Below are 13,803 nucleotides of genomic sequence, written 5' to 3'. Positions count from 1 at the left end.
ACACTGTCTTGGACCTTAAGGACATTTTGTTCTCCATTCTTTTGGCCCTGGCAAGCCAGGCAAGCCAGCCCCTTTTTGCTTTTACTTGAGTTGACCCTTCTTCTGGCTTCTCTGGCCAGCTGACCTGGACAAGGTTGCCTCAGGGTTTCAAAAATTCCCCCACCCTCTTTGATGAAGCCCTCCACCTGAATCTCTTGCCTTTCCGGGAATCTAACCCTTCTTGCTCCCTCATTCAGTATGTTAATGATCTCTTGTTAGCTACATCCACTGAGGGTGGTTGCTTTCAAGCCACTCGCTCTCTCCTGTCTCTTTTAAATTCCCTCGGCTACCTCTCGGATCTGTTGCACCTCTGTTTCTGCAGAGGAAGGAAGCCAGACACATCCTCTCAGTGGGCCTCCCATCCCCATTGGTAAAATTAGGGTGGTTTGACCACGGGATCTCTAAGTTCCCTTCCAGCTCTGGCCTTCACTGATCCAGCCCAAAATGGCCTGTTTTCATCTATGATTCTAAGCATATTCTCCTAACATTGAGGCTTTTTGGGAACCAAAGTGAGGGACAAAGTTAAAGAACACTAAATTTTTTATTTATTTTACAAAATGTATTTAATATTTTAGAAAACAGTTGATTGGCATGTGAGCACTCTCTCAGCATTCAGGGTATCCTCTTTGACTGTCTTACCCTCTGGCTTCTGGGAATGATGCTTCAGGCCAGATGGGGAAGGCGAGTTCTCTCTGAACTCCCAGAGCCCAACCACAGGAGTCAGGGAAACCACGCAGACCCCAGCCCTAGGACACAGGCTGAGCCTCAGAGGGCCTGGGGAAGTCCTCCCAGCCTCAGCTCATTCTGGCCTCAGCCCCTCTAAGATCATCTCCCCTGGGCTGGGCCTGCCTTTTCTTTCCATCCTGGGACAGGGAAGGATTGATATGTAGTTTTGATGAGGATTCGAGTTGGTGGATATGGTTCAGGTGTGAAAGAATTCACTTAGACCTTCTCTGTAGCCATTGGGAGCTTTACTGATGCAAAACAGTATGGGTCTCCTAGCAAGAAAGCTAAGTGAGACCCTGATATTTGGGGGAGTTAGGCTTATATAGAGGTTCTACAATGATGATGTAGTTTTAGAGGTTTTTATGAAGCGTAAAGGTTAAAGACAGGACAGGATGACATAGGATGAGGGAGACAAAGGGAATTGTTCCTGGTTTAAGGACTGAGCAGGAGGACACAGGTTAAAAATGAAAGGAAAGGGGGCACAGGATAAGGGGCAGAAAAGCAATTCTCTTGGCATGGGTTCCAGATAAGCGGGAAAGGACTTTCAGACACCTTCAGGTTACAGAATAAACTCGGGCTTCACAAAGTACTAGAAAAGCTGTGCTTAATATTATTTTTTAACCCTTAGGTCCCTGTTTGTATCTGCATCATGTTGATGGCGAAGGAACTCCACGGGGAGGTCATCAGAGACCTTGGAAGTAAGTGTGGATTGTGGCCAACTTTGGCCTGTGGGTGAGAAGGAAAAAAGAAAGAAAGATAGGACCAGCTTTACCTCCTCTCTGAGCTCATCCTCCCTTCTAGCCTGAGCCATGATCCTCTTCCTGCTTTGGCCTCTGTGTTTCTCCTTTCCCTTGTCCTTTGCTTTCCTCCCGATCCTCAGCTCATTCAGTGTCAGTCTCAGCCCCTTTTACATTATCTCCACTGTGCTAGGCCTCACTTCTCTGTGCAGCCTGCAGCTAGTTGGTATAGTGGTTAGAGCTTGGGACTTGGAGTCAGGAAGATCTGCTATCAATTCCTTTGTCGGAGGCTTATGAGTTCTATGATCCTGGACAAGTCACCTAACCTATATGGGGCTCAGTTCTCATGCCTGTAAAATGGGAACATAATGGCCCGTCCTTCCCAGGGCAGGGCTGAGGCCTAAATGACCTAATACTTATCATTGTGTTGTAAACCTCAAAGCTCCCAGTAAATACTGCATGCTGGCTGTCCTTCTGGGCCTGAGCCCATTGCCACCCTCAGGAAGATCACAAAGATCTGTGAATGGAGGGGAGGGTGAGTGTTGGAGGCCTTTTCTAGGGGTTCTTGCTCCAGCTTCCTCTTTTGCCTGGGGCCTTTCCTCATTGCCCCAATCCCCAGCTTAGAGGACCCCTTCCTCCCCCAAGTCCCTGGCATTTCTCTATGTTGTCCTTCCCCATTCAGGGGCATCTGGGCTCCTCCAATAGAAGGGAAGGGCCTTGAGAACAGAGACTGCTCCTGTTTGTTATTGTGCTTCTTGCACAGGGCACAGTGCCTGGCACAGGGTAAGTGCTGAATGATGGTTTATTGTTAGACTGTTCTGCACATTTTTAGTACCTGAGGATGTTGTTTAAACTCTAGAGCCTAAGAGAATTCTGAAGTGTCCCCTAAAAAGGTGGGACATTGGGAGGGGCAGCTCTCTGTTTGCCCACAGCTCAGTGGAAAGGCCTGGGAGGGCTCATCAGCTGAGCCTCCACCAGGCCACAGGGCAGGAGACCTGGAGCTCAGGGGCCAAGAGTCCCTGAGGGCATTTCTTGCCCAACTCAGGTCCCAACCTCATTGCAACATCTCCCTCTGGTGGCCACAGGGCCAATGGTAGCCCCAGGGAAGGTCAGGAAGATTTTTTTCCTTGCCTTCTCCCTGAGAAATGGAAGCTCCTTGAAAAGAGGGACTGTCTTTTAGCTTGAACTTATGTTCCCAAGTGTTAGTACAAGGGAAGGAGGGAAAGGACCTTATGCACATTGTCAACTGGCAGCCTATACCAGAAGCTTGTTCAGAGAACAAACAGAATGGGGTTCCCCCTTAACCAGAGGTTTGATCAAAAGAACAAGCAGGATGAGGTTGCATGGGCATGGTGATTTCTCTCAAAGCCTGGGATGTGTATGTGTCCACACACGCAGTCATTCCAAAATGAGTTCAAGAAAAGGCCAGATGATTAAGACTTTATGTCCTTAGAGCTAGGGAGTGTTCCTTCTCCTTCCATTCCTGGCTCAGGACGCCTGTGTTAGCCAAAATATAATCTCCATATGTGTTAACCATTATATGAGAAAGTAATTTCTTAATAGGATAGACTCACAAAATAGGATGGCATAGTAGGATAGTGTGCATATAAGAAACAATTGTCTTACCAAGAACTCCACATGGCAGATAATGAATTCAGGGTTGTAAGAGATGGGAGGTGGAGTTTTGTTTCCACAGAACTGAAGGTGTACCTTTCTCCCTCCCACACCCCAGCTTTAGCAGAAACCAGGCCTCTGGTGGGTGGGGTGAAAGGTCAGAGGCTAGTACACTTGCTTAAACAAGCCATTTGAGGAGGGCAAGATGTAGACAGTCAGGGGGTTGTGTCTGGCCAATGAAGAGTCTGGTTGGAGATTTTAGGTGAGGGTTGTTATGTCCTACCAGGGGGGGTAGGAACTGAGAGGGGGCTCAGTTTCTCCATATTGTCCTAGCTCACCCCACTGTTTTTACTCCCATCTCCACAGACCCCACTGTTTGTGTTCCCTTCTCCACTGAAATAATCCTGCCTCAGCTTGTCCCACTGTTTGTGTCCCCATTTCCACGAAAATCTAATTGTGTTATTTACGTTTAAATATTCTTTCTCTCGTTTTGCTCAGGGCTGTTCGATTTGAGTAATTACTCTGAACAGTTGCCCACTTCCATAAATCCACATCTAAATTTATATCTGGGTCTCCCTCGCTTTTTTTCGGCACAACATTTCTGGACGCCCCAGCGAGATTTGGGGGTGGTCTGTGGCACCCCCCTAGACCTGGGCCAGTTAGGGTCTCTTCCTCAGGTAGTAGGCATCTCCTCCTCCTGCTTTGTAGAGGGGCTGACCTCTGATACATTCCAAACATTTCAGAGCCCCTGGAGCTGGAGAAGGAGGAGAACTAATCCATCCTCCGATGCCAACCTGCCCTCTATTCGGACTTTTGTGGGTCCAGAAAAAAAACCTCTAGAGGAAACAATCTCTGAGACGTTCCAGAGCCCCAGAGGGTAAGTTGAGTCAGGTTTCTCTTTTCTGATTTCTGGTGGGAATTCCCTTGTGTTTCTGGTGGAGAGTTAGGGCCGCACTCGGCTTTAGCTGTCAGTAAGGCTAGTGAGACAGACCTATTTAGTCTGACAGGCCCACCTTCTGAAAACAAGTACCAATCTCCCAGGCAAGCTGAAGATGATTCAGCCTCTGCCTGTTCTGGTTTCTGGCATATGTCCCGGGTTGTCTCTCTGTTTTGTGTTTGTGTGTGTTTTTTTTTGTGTGTCTGTGCCTCTATGTGTGTGTAGTAAACTCTCCCCTTGCCCCTCCCTATCACACTGGCATTCCTGAGGAGGGAGCAGAAGAGGCTATGTGTCCATAGTCTGGTTAAAGCTTAACACCGTAAGGAGAAATACCCATAAGTTAAAGTCAAATTGTGTGTGGGGGGGTAGATTGATTTATGTTGAAGACGGGAGAAAATAGGGTATGTGAGAAAAGAAAGCCTGAGAAGTGTTAAGACCGAGTTCTGGCATAACTTCCACTCAGAAAAAGGCAGAGTTATCTGAGCAGAAAGACTTAAAGGTACATGGGAAAAGTTCCTTTGAACTTCTCTGCACTAAAAAAGTTTCAAGATAAGGAAGAGTTAACTCCTCCCTAAGATCAAAAAGGGAAACAGCTAGAGAGGTATTTTAACCCTTTTTCTGCCTATATAAAGGAGAAAAAGTTTTTGTGTAATGAGACCCAACCAGAAAAGAAGTGAAAATGTGTCATTCCTAATTTAATACTTAAGATAAATTAGAGTTCATTTACTGCTTCTCACTAAAATTTATGGGAAAAGGAAAAGAGAGACTGTGATAAAAAGTGGAAGATTAGTAAGTCAAAAATCTTGAGAAAAATCTTGAGCAAGCAGCTTAGAATAAAAGGCTTGATAGCCTGAGTTAAAAACCCAATAGATGAAGTTATAGAGAGATGGAAGGGATTATGTCCACCCACCCTTTGGACTAGATCTGTGAGTAGTTTCTATTACATTATTAACATGAATATTGGTCCATTATGTCACTTTGAACTGACCCGGTTATAACAGGTGATTCCAAATTGTAATAGTATTCTTAATAATAAAATTATTTAGTATATTGATTGGCAAAAACAAATGTTCAAGTTTAATAGATAGTTTAATAGCTCCATATGTGAATTTTCTCAGATGTGAAGTTTATGTCAATGGTGATAAAATGAAGGTGGAAATACATCCAGCCAGATTGGTAATTAATTAATTATGATTCTAAAGTTTTACTTCTGTTTATTATATTGTTGTATTTCTAAAATTTTGTTATATTTCTTGGTAACAAATTAAGTTCATGTTGCTAGGTAACAACTGCTTGGTTCATCTGTCTTGTTAGAGAAACAATTTCTCTAAGTGTTGTTAGATTGACAATTGGACTGTTGAAATAATGAATGGATTAGGAAACTGTTAAGTCATTTCATCTGACCATGTCTTTTAAAGAAGTTTAATTTAAGAAGTTATAAACCTCCAGGTTTTGTAACAGCAGTACTGGGATCCCTATTTGTACAGTAAGTTGGGAAAAGCCTGGAAGTGGAAGTTTTTACTGAAAGAAAAGAGAACAGTGGAGTCAGAAACTAGCTGACCTCTGAACCTGGCTTTTAAAGTCAGTAGGTCTAATTTTTAATAATTGGCTTTTAGGATATTCTTTTAAAAATTAAAATTTGATTGTGAGATCCAGGTAGAAGCTTTAAAAAGAAAAGGTATTTGTCAAAAAAAAAACTGCTATTATTGTCAAGTTTTGATACCATGGTGACTCAGCCTCCCTGGACTTAGCCCCGACATCCCCTCCTGTTGCCCCCCTCCCTTCTTATGGTGAGTTCCTCCTTCATGAGCCCACCGAGTCAGCTTCTGCCAGCCCCCACCTGGACCACCTTTTTTCCCTAGTCCCTGGGGTTTGGGCCAAATCTAACCCTCCTGGCTCCTAGCCACAGCCTCTCTGGTTTCTATTTGTCAGTATCCCATGTTTTCTGAAGCCCACAGGGGCATAGCTCTCTGCTTTTCTCTCCTCCAGTGGTCCTCCCCAGGACCCCAAACTGCTTTTATAGCCTCCAGACAGATTCATTTTCTCTCCTGAGTAGCTCTCCATATTTCCTGCCTCAAGGAGGCTGGCACCCTTGTCCCGTGCAGGTCCCCCTGGAACACCCCTCTGCTTCCTGTTAAAAAGCCTGGCACTTCTGACTTTCAGCCAGTGCCAGATCTTTGGGAGATCAATAAGCCATCCTTTCATCCCCCTCAGCCTCTTGCCACCCACCCACGCTGTGTACACTGTCTTGGACCTTAAGGACATTTTGTTCTCCATTCTTTTGGCCCTGGCAAGCCAGGCAAGCCAGCCCCTTTTTGCTTTTACTTGAGTTGACCCTTCTTCTGGCTTCTCTGGCCAGCTGACCTGGACAAGGTTGCCTCAGGGTTTCAAAAATTCCCCCACCCTCTTTGATGAAGCCCTCCACCTGAATCTCTTGCCTTTCCGGGAATCTAACCCTTCTTGCTCCCTCATTCAGTATGTTAATGATCTCTTGTTAGCTACATCCACTGAGGGTGGTTGCTTTCAAGCCACTCGCTCTCTCCTGTCTCTTTTAAATTCCCTCGGCTACCTCTCGGATCTGTTGCACCTCTGTTTCCTATCTTGGGTACTGCCTTGAGGCTGGAAATCTCTCTCTCTCTCTCTCTCTCTCTCTCTCTCTCTCTCTCTCTCTCTTAAGCTCGTATCCAGACCATCCTAAACATTCCAGTTCCTACTACCAAGAAGCAGGTCCGTGAACGGCTGGATCCTTGGGTTTGCTGACCTTGCCAAACCCCTTTATTCTTCTACTGCTGGGTCTGGCGCTCTAGTCTGGACTCCGGGGGAACAAAACTCCCTTGACCCCCTAAAAAGGGCCCTTGCCTCTGCCCCTGCATTTGATCTCCCTGACAACACTAAGCCCTTTCATATTTTTGTGGCAGATCAGCCCCTGCCCAACCCTTTCTAAATCTTCTGCCCTTAACCCTGCCACTCTCCTTCCTGACTCCGACAATTTTTCTGTCTATTTACAAAGAACGGGACCCCCTCACATCTTCCGGTAGGACAGTCAGAGGCCGCGGGGAGATCCTCGCCCTCCTGGACTCTATTTGGCTCCCCTCTCCAATTTCTCTTGTCCACTGCCCGGGCCATCAACTCGGCGACTCCCCTGAAGCAACTGGCAACCGAGCAGCCGCTGCCGCTGCCTGGGCAGCACCCCTCTCGGAAGCTGCCCCACTTCTTGTCTCAGACCCCCTCCCCTCTGCCACCCCTCCTCTCCCATATTCACCCTCGGATGAATCCTTCGCGGCCAAAAGAAAAAATAAATCTTGCCCAAGCTCACCCCACTGTTTTTACTCCCATCTCCACGGACCCCACTGTTTGTACTCCCACCTCCATGGACCCTACTGTTTGTGCTCCCTTCTCAACGGAAATCTAATTGTGTTCTTTCCCTTATCTCGCGTTTCATTAAATCCACATCTAAATTTAAATCCGGGTCTCGCTTGCTTTTTTTTTTTTTTGGCACAACAGGGTCTATTAAAGGACTGGCATCCATCTGAGTCCATTGTACTTTCTCCTATACTCTGTTCAAGGGTGGTACCCATTTATTCAGGGGGAATAAGTGTAAATTATCATTAAAATGTTCCTGACTTCCCAATGAGTCTTGCTTATTCCTAGAAAATGTGAGTATGTTTCTAACAAGTGGAAAAAAGATTTTTATTTAAAGTCCTTGCAAATGGGTAACCTGACTGACACTCCCTTGTGTTAAAGGGTGACCTGACAGGCACACTTGTTTTAGACAAATACACAGCTTTTCTCCCTACCGATTAGCATTTCCCTCCACTGTTCCCCATTGGCTGGGGCATTTCAGGGTTCACAGCCCATCAGAAAACACCTAACCTCTCGCATGGGCACCCCCATGTGGGGTTCTGCCACTGATTAAATTTCCCATTCCTGTATTTCAGGCTCCCCCTTTCAACCTCATGTTCTTTATACTTTATTTGGTAAAAGAATGACAAGCCATAAATGCTTTTAATGTCATCCCAGGATGTCTGCATCACTCAGATTTTATGATCTCCATAGCCAGAGAAAGGAATTTTCTCAATTGAGAAGAGAGTTGATGCCAGGATCTGTGTATTTGCCCTACCATTAACATAAAAAGTTCCGTTATTCAAGATGGTGTCTTGGCTTAAGGTGCATCTTCCTCAGTTGAGAGCTGTTGACACATGGAAAGGTATTCACTAGGTTTACTCGGAGGACAAAGAAAGGAATGCCTGCTTTACCATTGAGCTGCATCCCTCACTGCACTTTTCATTTCCTGAATAAGAGACTTTCTGCAAAGTATGACTCCTTAGGTTTTACAAATTATGTATCATATAATTTTTGTGGAAACAAATGTTCAGTCATCTTTTACATCCATAAAATACCGAGATAAGAAAAGTTGCACTATTCTAGATAGCATCAGGTTCAAGGCATCTGGTCCTTGGCAGAAGAATGTTCATACTCAGTAGAATCCTGCAGGAGAGTTTGGGTTCACTCAGAGAGCAAAGCAAGGTACGTCTGTTATGGCAGAACACGAAAGCATTATGGTAGGTTAAGCTCAGAGTGGTCCAAGATGTCTCTCCTGATTTGCCAATCCAGGTTTTAGGCCTTTCATTATCGCTATGTCCATTTCTCAGTTACCCTTAACCTACCCTAGTCCTCCACTGTCTTTTATCTCCAGGTAGCCTTCAGCTACTTCCCACCCTGAATCCGGTTCTCTTGATTCCTGGTATCATACCTGCAGTCATCCTTGTCTACTGGACACTCCCATCACTATCCTCCCTATACCCCTCCTCTAGTCACCCTGATGAGGTGCTTGTGTTTGGAGCCCAGATTTAAAAATCACCTTTCTCCCTAGTTTCAAAACAATATTCCTGACAGCTTTCTCCACACTCAAGGACACTATGCCTAGCAATAACTCATGAGTGGGTTCCAATAAGACAAACTACATTTCTCCACAATTACTCATAAGTGGGTCCCCAGTAATATAAACTATCTTTCCCCACTACCAAAACAAGCTGACCTCTGAGGAAATTCTATTGTAAAAACAGAACTGTCTTGTAACCACAGAATTACATATATTGATTTCCCAAATTATCATATTCAATCCAGAGGTCAAGCTATGGACACCAACTCTCAAAACTATGTTGCTATAGATGTAATAGACCAAAAACACACCCTTGAGAACTCCCCTTCCCCTGGTTTCCAGTAGGGAATGACACCTGTGACCAAGGTTGTAAGTTATCACCTAATTAGCATATCTGCCAGATAATCTCCTACTTTTCCCATATAAGCTTTAACATCACTCCTGTTAGGTTGCAAGTTCCTTAGGGAATGCCCTCTAACCCTAAAGAAGTGTATATCTCCTTGGAGGTTAGCATTTTGCTTTGCGGCTCACTCATTGGAAGAGCATCCTGTGATTTCACCAGAAGAAACTCTGGGTAGCTGGTAAGGAGCCCCCAGCTTTGAAACCCAGATGTCGGTAGTTTTCTCTGCTAATTATGTATGTATGGATTGCTATGGACAGACAGTTAGAAGCTCTGTCTGCTGATTTGTGTCATTTGCTCTGTTTATATAATTTCTGCTTGTGATTTCTCTAAAGTTCAGGGTGCTGACTTTTCCCCTGAACTAGGTGAAGCATATATGTATGTTTAATTAAAGGGATATTATAAAGCCTTTAAAGTTGCTTTCCTTAGGAAAGTAGATCAGAGAACCTGTGCTAGCACCCCTCCTGTGTGCTGGTGTTGTTGGTCCTACACAGCCACAGTAGCTGCAAGTAGCATTGTTGTGACAAACCCCAGACTACTTCACCACCCCCCCCCCATCCCTCCCTCAGTCTTTCTGTGTATAAGATCCATCTTGTTTTCATGAAAGTGCTCAGATCACATCTGGCTTGCTTACACTAGCATTACCAATGTTCAGATTCCTTAAGAGTCTACGCAATGTAATGAATGATGAAAGCTATTGCTTCCCCAGAGATCATGCAATATGTGACTTAAAAACCTAGGGATCCATACATGCCAGAAAGCCTTCTGACTTGCAGCAAATGCAAGAAAATAAATTGATTGTGAGGAAAGTAGTGGGAGGAGGTTAATTAAACATTTTGGGTAACTTTATATGGGTTTTCTTAAATTTGAAGTTTATGCCCATGGCGACGAGACGAATAATTTTCTGTGTAATTTCGAAACATATTTGACTAAAAATTAAGGTGACCAGAGTGGTAATTAATTAGTTTTGTTTCAAGTCAAAATATATGATAATTGTTTATGGTATTGTTGTATTTCTAAATTTTCTTTTACTGTGTAATTTGGTAATCAATTGTATCATCTGTGTTTTTAGAAAAGCAATTTTTCTTATAATCTAAATGTTATTAGATTAAGAATAGTACTGCTAAAAAAGAGAATGGGGTAAGTCATTCTATTTGACCATGCATTTTTGAAGTACTGTAATTTAAGAAATGACAAACTTCCAAGTTTTTTCTTCTTTTATTTTCTTCCTTCCTTCCTTTCTTCCTTCCTTTCTTTCTTTCCTCCCTTCTTTCTCTTTCTTTCTTTATCTATTTATTTATTTATTCTTTTTCTTTTTTCCTTAACAATTATTGTATTATTCAATATTTTTGTTTTCCACATTGATTGCCATAAGATTTTGAGTTACAAATTTTCTCCCAATTTCTACCCTCCCCCCCACTCCAAGCTGGTATATATTTTGATTGTCCTGTTCCCCAGTCATCCCCACTTCTGTCACCCCACTCCCTTCCCCCCATTTCCTTTCCCCTTTCTTGTAGGGCAGTATAGATTTCTATGTCCCATTCCCTATATATCTTATTTCTCAGTTGCACGCAAAAACAACTTTTTTTTTTGAGGATTTGCTTTTAAAACTGAGTTCCAAAGGCAAGCAATTCGATATAGGCCACACATGTATCATTATGTAAAACACTTCCACAATACTCATGTTGTGAAAGACTAAATATATTTCCCTCCATCTTATCCTGTCCCCCATTATTCAATTTACTCAATATACATATGTATTTTCCCTTCAACTACCCTAATACTGAGAAAGGTCTGGTGAGTTACAAATACTGTCTTTCCATATAGGAATGTAAACAAAACAGTTCAACTTTAGTAAGTCCCTTGTGATTTTCTCTTTCTTGTATACCTTTTCATGCTTCTCTTGATTCTTATATTTGAACGTCAAATTTTCTATTCAGCTCTGGTCTTTTCACTGAGAAAACTTGAAAGTCCTCTATTTTATTGAAAATCGATATTTTGCCTTGGAGCATCATACTCAGTTTTGCTGGGGAGGTGATTCTTAGTTTTAATCCTAGCTCTTTCTCCTCTGGAATATCATATTCCAACCCCTTCTATCCCTTAATGTAGAAGCTGCTAGATCTTGTATTATCCTCATTGTCTTTCCAAAATGCTCAAATTGTTTCCTTCTGGCTGCTTGCAGTGTAATTTCTCACATAAACAGCAGGTCTGTCCATGTACTCAACCATAACCACATCCATCTAGCCTTAGGCAGGACCACAATACTCAGCCAATCAGAAAGCAGCACCACTAGGATGCCCAAGCAGGATGTGGACCCCAACATACTAGAAGGGACTTTTTGTAAGTAGGCACCTGCTCAGGAATAGTAAAGAACTGACCGAGAGTAAACCTATGAGGTAGGGAGTCTGATTGTAATATCACTATCATACGTACTCACCTCCCCATTGGTTTTTCTGTATGCATTGTGGGTAATGGCATGTACAGTTCCACTGTGGCCAGGATCCCTCCTCTATTACCTAATCCCTTAACAAACTCCTCCTGCCTTTTAAATATTAATCATATTGTTATATTCTACCTAAATTTTGCTTGTGTAATCAGTATCTTTCCCCTATAAAAATCCATTTTGCTTTTTCTGAAGTTGCTGGTTCCCCTTGGAACTTAGCCTGCTTCATGGGAGGCACAAATCTCAATAAATGCCTATACTTGGATCAGAGGTGGTCTGACTGAATTCTCTGAGATGCTTCCACCACAACAGTTGTCAAGGTTTTAGTGCTGGGGCCCTGGGTCTTACTGTTGGATTTCACTGAACATCTCTCTGGGCTTAGCTGCTTGCTTTCCCAGGAGGGTAGGCTTCCCTTCTGGCTTGTATTGGGAGTGGGGATTCCCTGTTGGCCTCCCCTGAATATAGGGTTCAGCAACCGTGGCCAGGCCCAGGGATGGGGCTCTGCTGCTGGGCTCCTATGGAAACAGGGTCTCTCTGTTGTCTAGAGCCAGGGCCAGGCCTCACTAAGAGTCAGGCTTCCTGGTGGCTTGTGCTGAGGGAGGGGTCATTGGGGTAGGGCCTTATTTGGCAGTACAGACTGCTCACTTGCTTAGGGGGCTGCTGGTTAGCGGGAGGGTGGGGCCTGGATGGTGATTTGTCCCCCACTTGGAGCCGTGCTGCAGGGCCCCTGCTATGAGGCTGGATGCTGCTGCTCCCCCCAGCCCAGTGTGATTCAGCATTCTTGTCTGGCTGCTAAGCTGCTTCCCTGCTCCTGGATGCATTCTGAGGAAGTTTGGAGAGGAATTTGGGAGATCTTCAGAGGGCTCCTTCCTGACTCCTGGATCCTGGCACCAGAACAGCTTTCAAAGCTGGGGAGAGGCCAAAACAGGCTTTCAGGGGGGCAGCAGAACTCCAGAAATGAGAGGAGAACACATGGAGGGAGAGAGGGAGCACATGAGGGGCTGGGGAGGGGGAAGGAGCCTTAGAGGTGGAGGGTCAGAGAGGGGGAAGGGGCCAGCCAGGCAGAAGAGGAGAGGGAGACGGGCCCTGAGGGAGAAGCTGTTTCTGTTCTGTGCTCAGCAGGCACCTCTCTGGAGCCCAGAGGGGAGGGCTCAGGGGGAGCAGGCCTGGGAGGGGTTTTTGTCTCACTTCCCCATCAGTCTGTGTCACTGTGAGGAGCACCACTATGATACGACTGACAGTAATAGTCAGCCTCATCCTCAGCCTGGAGCCCAGAGATCCTCAGGGTGGCCGTGTTCCCTGACTTGGAGCCAGAGAATCTGTCAGGGATCCCAGAGGCCCTGCTGTTACTATCATAAATCAGCAAGCTTAGGGGCCTGGCCAGGTTTCTGCTGGTACCAGTTTGCACTGTAACTTCTAAGTGCATCCCCAGCACAGGAGATGGAGGCCGTCTCTCCCAGGCTTTTGGACACAGAAGATGGCTGAGTCAGCACAGAGGAGGCCCCAGAACCTGCAAGAGAAAGAAAGAAGAGAGTGGTCAGAGGCAGGGGCCTTGCTCCCCCAAGGAGATGCTGACCCCTCAAGCAGCTTCAGGATGAGCTCAGGGCAGGACTAGGCCTGGTCTGAGACATTGTGGGGCCTGAGGCACAGGGAGGAGACCTAGGGAAGCCTCACCTGTGTAGACAGCGAGGAGTGAGAACAGCAGAGAGATCCAGGCCATGGTCAAGGTTCCTCCCAGAGCTCTGTGTCCTGAGGCTCCCCAGCTGGGGCTGGGCTCCCCCAGGGCTCTCTTAAGACCAGCCCAGGCCCTGCAGGGAGGAGGCCCCCACATGCAAATCTTCTCCTGCTCTGGATCCCTGAAGGAGGGGCCTCAGGTGATGGCTGACTGACCCTGTGGGCTCCTGAGGTAGAGGTGGCAAGTGTTTTTCTGGCAGGGGAGGGTTATCATGGGACCTGAGGTCATTTCCAGCTCTGAGATTTTGGGATTCTGGGAGTCAGGTTTATTCCCCACCCCCAGGCCTGTGT

General features: G+C 45.4%; 1 pseudogene across 1 annotated transcript; it reads right to left on the bottom strand.

Annotated features, from left to right (window-relative positions):
• Positions 1-12,973: 12,973 nt before the first annotated feature.
• LOC118846698 lies at positions 12,974-13,564 on the bottom strand (annotated as a pseudogene). Its single transcript, XR_005010211.1, has 2 exons — positions 13,453-13,564; positions 12,974-13,288 (listed from the first exon to the last, which is right to left on the bottom strand). The product of XR_005010211.1 is annotated as an immunoglobulin lambda variable 3-25-like (transcript).
• Between the last annotated feature and the right edge of the window lie 239 nt (positions 13,565-13,803).

The sequence above is a fragment of the Trichosurus vulpecula genome, chromosome 1 (genome assembly GCF_011100635.1).
Source record: "Trichosurus vulpecula isolate mTriVul1 chromosome 1, mTriVul1.pri, whole genome shotgun sequence".
NCBI lineage: Eukaryota > Metazoa > Chordata > Mammalia > Diprotodontia > Phalangeridae > Trichosurus > Trichosurus vulpecula.
Note: the sequence above shows the minus strand (reverse complement) of the source record. Positions and strands in the feature narration are given on the sequence as shown.